General features: G+C 39.3%; 1 protein-coding gene across 2 annotated transcripts in view; it reads left to right on the forward strand.

Annotated features, from left to right (window-relative positions):
* The first annotated feature begins 276 nt into the window (after positions 1-276).
* Positions 277-8383, forward strand: part of LOC109966293 (uncharacterized) — a 23800-nt gene continuing 15693 nt past the window's right edge. The window contains exon 1 of one of the 2 annotated variants that reach the window (XM_020611035.1): positions 277-325. The gene's annotated coding sequence lies outside the window, so the exon portion shown is untranslated. Of the gene's footprint in view, positions 326-445; positions 512-8383 lie in introns of those variants that run through there. The other variant, XM_020611036.1, reaches the window with a different exon arrangement.

Below are 8383 nucleotides of genomic sequence, written 5' to 3' on the forward strand. Positions count from 1 at the left end.
CTACAGGACAAATAAACACTCCTTCCCTGACACATACCAGGCTAGGAAGGGCAACAGCTACAGACATTCCATTGTTGTAGGTGCAGGAAGGAAAAGTGTTGGGTTTGACACCACTAAATGTATCGAACATACTTAAGACAGGAAGTCAATGTATCTCACAGACAATAGTTTTCACAAAAGGAAGTGACTCAGCACTCCACATGATTGATGCCATGCTGCAGATGTAAGTGGTGGAGCAGTGATGAGTGTGTGATAAACAGAACAGGAGAGATGTGCATCGGAAATTATACACCATCCAACATCCATCAGACAGAAAAGGCGAGCGGTAAGAGGATAATTGCATTTGTAATTAGCTAGTTGGTGTTAGCACAGCAGATAAAACCTTAATGATAAAATCAGATTTGATTATGATGCTGTTGTATTTTTTACTTTAAGGTGACAAAGCAGCAGCGTTGCTTAGCATATACATGATTCAGAAGAGGAGGAGATTAAGAAGAAGAAAAGACACAATGTAAGAGTGAATTTCTACAAAACAACAGAAAGCAATTACAGTTATCAAGTGCAGCTTCCCTTAGCTGATAAAAACGGTAGCCTAAGTGAAATAGGCAGTTTTCAAACATAAATATATATATTTTAGCTTGAAGCACTTGGGCTAAAATCTTCCAACAATAATCTTTCTTCATAACTTTGGTTGGCAAACTTATCAAGCCCTGAAGCCCTGTGAGAGGAGCTCAACTGGATTAAAATGACATTTCTGAGGATTTTGTTTTGGCTCAATTGGCCAGGGAGCTACTCCCTTGACACCAAAGTAATATAGCTGACTTGTCCTAAAATGACTGCCTCAGCATGACACACTGTTCCAGTGTAATAGAAGTGTAATTTTAAAGTTGTATTTGGCCCAGGCTTGGTCCAATTTTCTCTTACGGGTAATCCATAAGAGAAGTTTAATGAAAATAAGCAGCTGGAAGAACTTCTGGCAAATTGACAGTATTCCTATAGGAGCCTGCCTTTTTAGTGAGGAAACAGGAAGCAGTGTTGTAAACGTGGACTGTGGCGTTCAGCTCAGCTCTGTTATTAGTTTCTCCTCTCAAATGTAAACACAATTGTTCCTCATTCAAAAGGCAGATTACAGGACACGATAGAAGCTGCGTTCCATAAAAAAAGGAAAGAAAATTTTCAGGGAATACATTCATGCTGAACAAATAGTGAGACTGTCCCAGATCAAGGATCATCTACAGTAACTTTCAGTTATGTGCAATAATACTTACACTCTTTGCATGACTTGGAATACAAATGCATCATGTAACCTCTTGCACATTATTGTTTACCTGAAACATTTTAAAGACAAAGATCACAATATTGATAGCTAAAAAATGTCATCTACAGTAACTTCAATGATATGAATCTACATGCATCACTGATGACTGTCCAGTTCTTTTCCCTGCTGTAATGTAGTGGAAGTATCTGTACGATCAGCTTAGTCTCAAAAATATTAAGTTTAACCTACAGCACTGTTTGTAAAGCTTTATCACCTAATTGTTTATGTTGCTATTTAGCTGCTTATGGCTCCATTACAGTATGGTTACCATTTAGTTGTCAAGTGCTTGTCTTTAGTTTAGTGCTGGGGAGGTTTCGTAGTGTATCTTAGGTTTTGAGTGCTTTTTTACTAAAAACAACTGTCTTCTGTGCCAAAAAGCATTGCCATGAGAGCAAAATATTAAAGTTGCCATAAAACCAAAACGATTTATAGTTAAAAGACGCCTATAAAGCTGTCTTAGAGAGTTGTTTGCTAATTCTCTCTGGCCTCATCAGCATGAGAGACTACACAGAATTGGGCATGCAGTCCTTGGCTAATATAAAAATATTGATTATAGCCACTTCAAAGCTGCATGAGTAAACTGAAATAAATCAAACCCTCTTTTTCACAGGACCTTTAAAGATCTGTTTGTCAGTTGTGTTTCTGTTTCCTTGACTCATACAACACAAACATGCACAATTTGTTAACTACTTCTGCTGTAGTCAGTGGTCTGCAACCTAATGATCTTTCCTATCTGTGTTTTCCTCTTTACTACTACTACTTTTTTTGTTTGAGATGATGCGCTTTACTTTCTGGCATGTCCCAAGGCAGCCCTGCAGCAATTTCTTGTATTGCCTTAGTAATTTAAGGTGAATGATTTGACCCACCAGCCTTTTGCTGTCTCTCTTCTCAAATGTCTATTGATTTTGACTATCACCTAGATTAGAACTACATTCAAGACAAACATTACTCTGACAGCAGCAGACAAGCCCTGCTGCTCGCTGCTGAGGCTGTCAGGTGAAAATGTAAAAGTCAGCGGGGAGCGTAACCACTAGATTAAATCTCAGACATGCTTTGATGTTTGAAATGAGTGTGAATATAAAGAGCGCATATATTTCTGCTATTTTGTCAGGTTGGGTAAATATTTCCCTGCCGGTGTAACATGTGAGGCTCCCTTCTCTGATGTAAGACTGGAACCACACACCTCTCTTTCTTAGAACAATGGTAGTGGGCAATTTTAAATATAATAGGGCAGTGATGCACATGCATGAATGTGTGCTTGTGTTTTCTATGGAGAGGTTCCAAAGCAGATTTGCTGCACGTTTTTTCCTGTTACACCTATTTGCATCGTTCATACACTCCACTCCCTCATCCCTCCAGCCACCCACTCTCACATTTAAACCACTCCCATCACCAACAAGGACCACTTAACACTTTAAATCTGCTGGGACAGGAACATATTATCGATGTTTGTCCTGGTGTTTTTCCATGCTGGTGATCTAAAAGGCAAAGATTATGGGTGACACTTCCTTAGTCTTTTCTCTCACCAGGGGAATGATCATCAGTCGCAGGGTCATAGATGTGTGAGAGCCGTATTCCTCAGTAGCTCATTTTATGCACTATCACTAATGGACAGGGATATCATCAAAGAAGGGTAATGCCTTTAAAGATGACATCAGAGAAGGCTAACGATCTGTGAGAAGCAATCTTCTGTTAAGCTCTAGCTTTTAGTGATCAATGGTAAGTTTATCAAAGTTATGTTGATGGCGAAGCATTGTCAGGAACCAGTCCTGTCTCACAGCACAATGTATAATAGCTTGGCCCATAGTGTAAAATGTAGTAGTGTCACAATAATGACTGTAAAATTGTTACATGGCAACATTTTTTTTTATTGCAGTCGAGCATGCTTCTTTGTGGTCTTCTGCTTGGTGTGTTATGATGGTGGTCAAACAAGGAAATGGCACATTACTGTCATCAGCTGTGGATCTGAAAAATAACATGTAGTGTCCGTTGAAGGCGTATGGTTTGGAACTAATGATAAAAACTCTCGAAGGTGGTGGTTGGGGTGGGTGGATGGGTCACACAAACACCTGACTTTCATGTGGAGAAGTGGAGATTGTGACCAACGATAGTGTTTTAACCGAACCCAGGGCCTTTTCCTAACCTTAACCACCTAGTTTGTGTGCCTAAACTTAACCATGTGCGTAAAAATAACCATACCAGTTTCAATTTGATTGAGAAAAACACTGCAATGTCACGATTTTCGAGGTATTATTGTAAGAGTAGTAAGATTTACGTTGCGGACTGACGTAACATATCTTGCTGTGAGACTGGGTTGCAAGAAATGGAGATTATGTAACCTTCATGAGAATGAGAATACCATTGCTTCCATTTGGGATCTGGTCCCTAAATTCCCTCTGCTTAAAACACAGCACCTTTCTGTCTTACCCTACATAGAATGGCTTGTGTCCCCTGTGAAATATAAATGCACCTGAACCCATCTGTGATGATCGTCTCCCTTGTGAATTCTCTGTTCTCTCACTGTGGCAAAAGTCAAAATGAACACATCATTAAATCCTTTCTTGCTTCCCTTATGCACTCAATTATTTATCAAAAAGAACAAGCGGATTTGTGAGTGCTTCCTCACACACACACACACACAGGTTTGCTGTAGACACACCCTCTCCTCCTCTCATTGCTGCTGAATTAAGGTCTTTACAGCACCCTGTAAACAAACGTATAAATATCTGGTGCTTCCCCTCAAAAGCCAGACTGAAAATCATGGTTTTCAGCTTCACTAAATCACAGTGAATGAGTGCCCAGGCTAGGCTGGAAGGCGAACACACACTATGAATACCATTAGCTGCGAGGCCAGCCCTATACATCTAAACATAGTCAATTCAAAGATGGATGAACTTAAGCTGAGCAGCCATCGGGGAGGCGAGAACACCTATAAGACCGTAGAGCATCTGATAACTGTCCACAGAGTTTGGTCTGAAAATGAAATCCCAAGTGACAATTTGAGTGTAATTAGAGATGACATCCTCCTGGTTAGCATAAACACTTCATTTCCTCAGTCTTAACAACTGAGGAAAGGAAAAAGGTTTCCTTCCTGCTATAGTGAAGTGCTGGAAGTGTATATACAATACCTTTCACTGAGCTGAACAGCAGAATCTATTTAGTCTGTATGAAAAGAGCATCAGTATGTTATTTACTGTAACCCTTGAACAGACCTTAATGTAGTTACAGTAGGCATGTGAAGTCTCATCTCCCCATGGCTTATTGCAGTGTTACAATTTTATTGCTGCATTGTTGGTTTTACAGGGTTAGGGTTAAGCAAGTAGTGGTTATGGTTAAGGCTAGGGTAAATCTCTAGGAAATTAATGAACCCCAGGTTGCTCCCTTTGGGTGAATGAGACACAAGACAGTGAAGTGCTTTGTTCATTAGGGAAGAAAAAAAATAATAAAGATTTATGACCTGACAAGAATGCATAGCTTCCCAACAAATAAAAATAATCTTACTGTCAGGCATGGGCGACTCATAGGGGTAGAAATACAAAGAGATCCCTTTTGGCTCCCTCTATAATTACTTCAATTATTTCTTGTAATTAAGGTGAATATGCCCACCTCAAATCTTTGGCAGTGCAATCAGCGTCTATACTGTAAGCACTTCGGTGTGAAGAGGTTGTCTAAGTGTTGTTAATCACACAGGGGGGTCATTTTTTTCACTGAGGTGGTTTGAGCCACATTTAATCATCCTATCATAAAATACCTTTACAAGCTCAAATCTCATCTGGGAATTGAGCCAAAATACAGAATATGTTTGGGCCCAGTACTGCTGTGATAATACATTAGCAGCTGCAAAGTGCAAGCACAAATACTGTGCTTTCGCAAACACTGATATCAACGATGTCAGCATACTATTGCTAAGAAGTTAGGCCACATTAGCTTCCTGATTCTGAAAAAAAAACATGCCTCTGATCTCCCCACAGCTGGATTCAGGGTGATAAGCTCTCCATCAAACATAAATCTCTCTTGTATTAAAGCTGCTGACAACACCATCAGGCTTACAGATGGCATGGGATATGTATTCCAACACTCTATTTCACCCATTTACAGTCCAAACATAAGATAACAAAATTCCTGAGATGGTTGTTTCCTTAGCGATTAGAGAGGATTATGGCTATGATAATTCTGATTACACAGGACACAGTGGTGTTTTGCCGGTCAAGCACAACAACCTGATTTTGATTAATCCTCCACACACCAGAACACTGACAGTGCTGACAGTGTAGACAGGGCTAATGACATCACAGTGGTACAGTACAGTACACTGAAGTACTGCTTATTAAACTAAACATCTTGAAATAGCCTGAGAATTAATCAAGCAAAAGAAATTTGAGAATCATTAATTACTGTTCATGCCTATGTATGATCCGTAAACTTTTTTGCGCAACAAATTAACCAATTACAAACGCAACCTGTCGTTGTCCTACCTTTGGCTTAATTGTTACACTTCACTGCATAGAATCATAAATACATTTCTGGAGATTACAAGTTATTTTGATGGAGGCAGTATATGGCTTTGTGTCACATTTAGCACAACATTTATTCATAAATTACCATCAGTTTTTTTACTTAATTTTATTTAGTGGTGTATTTGCCAACAATGATTAGGTAAATGAGCACACCCATAGCTGTGTTAATTTGAATACACAGCCACTTATAAGGACCTAATGCCTGTATTGCCCACATGTGGACTGAGAAGAATGTTTACAGCGACTGAACTTGAATATGGTTAATGAAATTAACAAATATATCTTGTAGCTGGAGCCACATAGTCTCCTGCCAGTCAAATGATCTTTTCTTTCCATTCAGTAAGTGAAGCATGGTTTGACATGAAAGCCTGTAACAAGTTCCTCACATTCTTCTCTGGTGAGTGATGTGATTTACAAACACCTTCTCTCTCCTTAAACATGTTTTTAACTCCATATGTCAAATGAATAAAATCTGTCATGGTGACAGCAGTGTTGCAAAATTTTACACCTGCTTTCTCATGACATAAAATTTTGCGTCACACTTTCCTCTGCTGCAGCAGTGGTAAATCAGGCACCGTGGGTGCTTGTATAAATTTCCATTCTCTCCTCATTCATTTTGCACCCCTGAACAGGAACGTCTTGAAATACTGTACATATTGCATGAGATGAAATGTATAAATTCCAAGCCACTTTTCTTTTTTCTATGGTGCAAAACCCCAACCACAAAACCTTAGTAAATATCCCTGTTAAGTGTTTCTAATTGTTTGCCAGTTCAAAGCCAGAAGTGGTGTTACATTAGCCACAGTGGCATTTTCATCAGGTACAAGTTCTTGTTTTGTCACTCCTCCAAACATTTTAAGCGGTTTTCTTGGTACAGACAATGATGTGAATCAGCAGCACAGAGCTTTAGTTTCAGCTGAAATTGGTTTTACAGTCCATTATTCCTACAAATTATGCCGACATTGCAGATATGTCCTTTATGTAGTGAGTAAGTAAGAGTGGGGAAGGCTGGATGTTAAAAAGGCATGCAAAGTCTTTCCCAGACTTTAACTAAATCTTTTATTTGCCTCACCTTAACTGTAGTTTTTCCATATTTCTGTGCAGGTGAGGTGTATAAAATTTAGTGTGAGGTTGCAGATAGCAACCATCTGAATACCCACTAACCCACACCCCTTCCTTTCAAGCACAAAAGAACCTACGGTGGCCATCAGGTGCCAGGTCATCTACAACCACATCGAGCAGCATATATCAAGAGAGGAGGCTACTTTAATTAGCTAAATATTTAGAAACTGAACTCAGTGAACCTATTATTACCTATAGTACTTCAACATGAAATTCCCTCTCCAGGGCTGGTGTTTGGTGTGTCCATTCTAGGTTTCTGTAGAAACATTGTGGCCTTTGTAAAAGGGGACCCTCTCCCTATACTGTTGTCATAGGAATTTATAATAAAGCAACGAAGTCACTGGAATCAATTTAAGCAGTTTACTTTTCTTGCAACAAGGAGACAAGTCAGCATAGCAATACAGAGTTGTCTGAATAAGACAGGTTCACACAGTACAATATATAGTTAAAAGGCATGCTCTGATAACTCGACTTAGAGGCTAATCACACTGGAAACATGTTTAGCCTGGACTGACAGTTATGTCTTCGTCTGGAACATTCTGTAGTCGGGTATATCACAACACACAGAGTCTCATATGAGAAATAGGAAAACAGCCTTTAGTCTTCCACAGTCAACTTCTCACATAGCTTCGTTCTGAAAGATGAAAACATATTTAATAAAAGTTTAAAACATAATCATTTTTATAATTACTGTAAAAGGCTCATGCTAAGATAAAGAACATTCAACCACTTATTTTCATACATGAATGAAGGTAACATACTTGGCCAATAAAGGTGGTTATTATCGATAAAAACATAATTCTAAATACATTGTTCCATTTCTGCTAATAGAGCCATCTAAATCGTACACACTGCACCTTTAAGAGTACTCCACCAATTTAGCATTGCACTCCTATAATACTGTTAGACTCATCATGGACATCCAATGCAGCAGGACCAGAGCTAGTTTTCTTTTTCTTTTTTTTTTTTATCCCATGTATTTCTCTCTCTAGCTGGGATTGGCTCCAGCCCCCTGCGGCCCTCTTCATGATAAGTGGTATATGGTTGGATTTCTCTCTTTTGTCAAAAGCTTGGTGTCAACATTATTCACAATGCAGCTTATCCACCAACAGTTTGGTCAGAGATCCAGGTGTGTTATGCTAGTAGTGGCTAATAAAGCTGCAAGAGACCAGGGGCCTATTTCAAGAAGGCGGTTTAACAAACTCAGAGTTCAAACCTGAACTCTGAGTTGACTTACCCAGAGTTGGAAAACTCGGAGTTTTCGGTTTCAGAACAGCTGAAAAGAGTTGGTTTAATCAACTCTGAGTTGTTTGACTCAGAGTTAGGCGCGTGCCACGCGACTATAAAAAGCCCTGAACAATGGAGTGAAGACATTACGAGTCACCATGGCAACAGGACCAAGCCAAAATAGGTCTGCGTTTTTCCC

Source organism: Monopterus albus, unplaced genomic scaffold (genome assembly GCF_001952655.1).
Source record: "Monopterus albus unplaced genomic scaffold, M_albus_1.0 scaffold108.1, whole genome shotgun sequence".
NCBI lineage: Eukaryota > Metazoa > Chordata > Actinopteri > Synbranchiformes > Synbranchidae > Monopterus > Monopterus albus.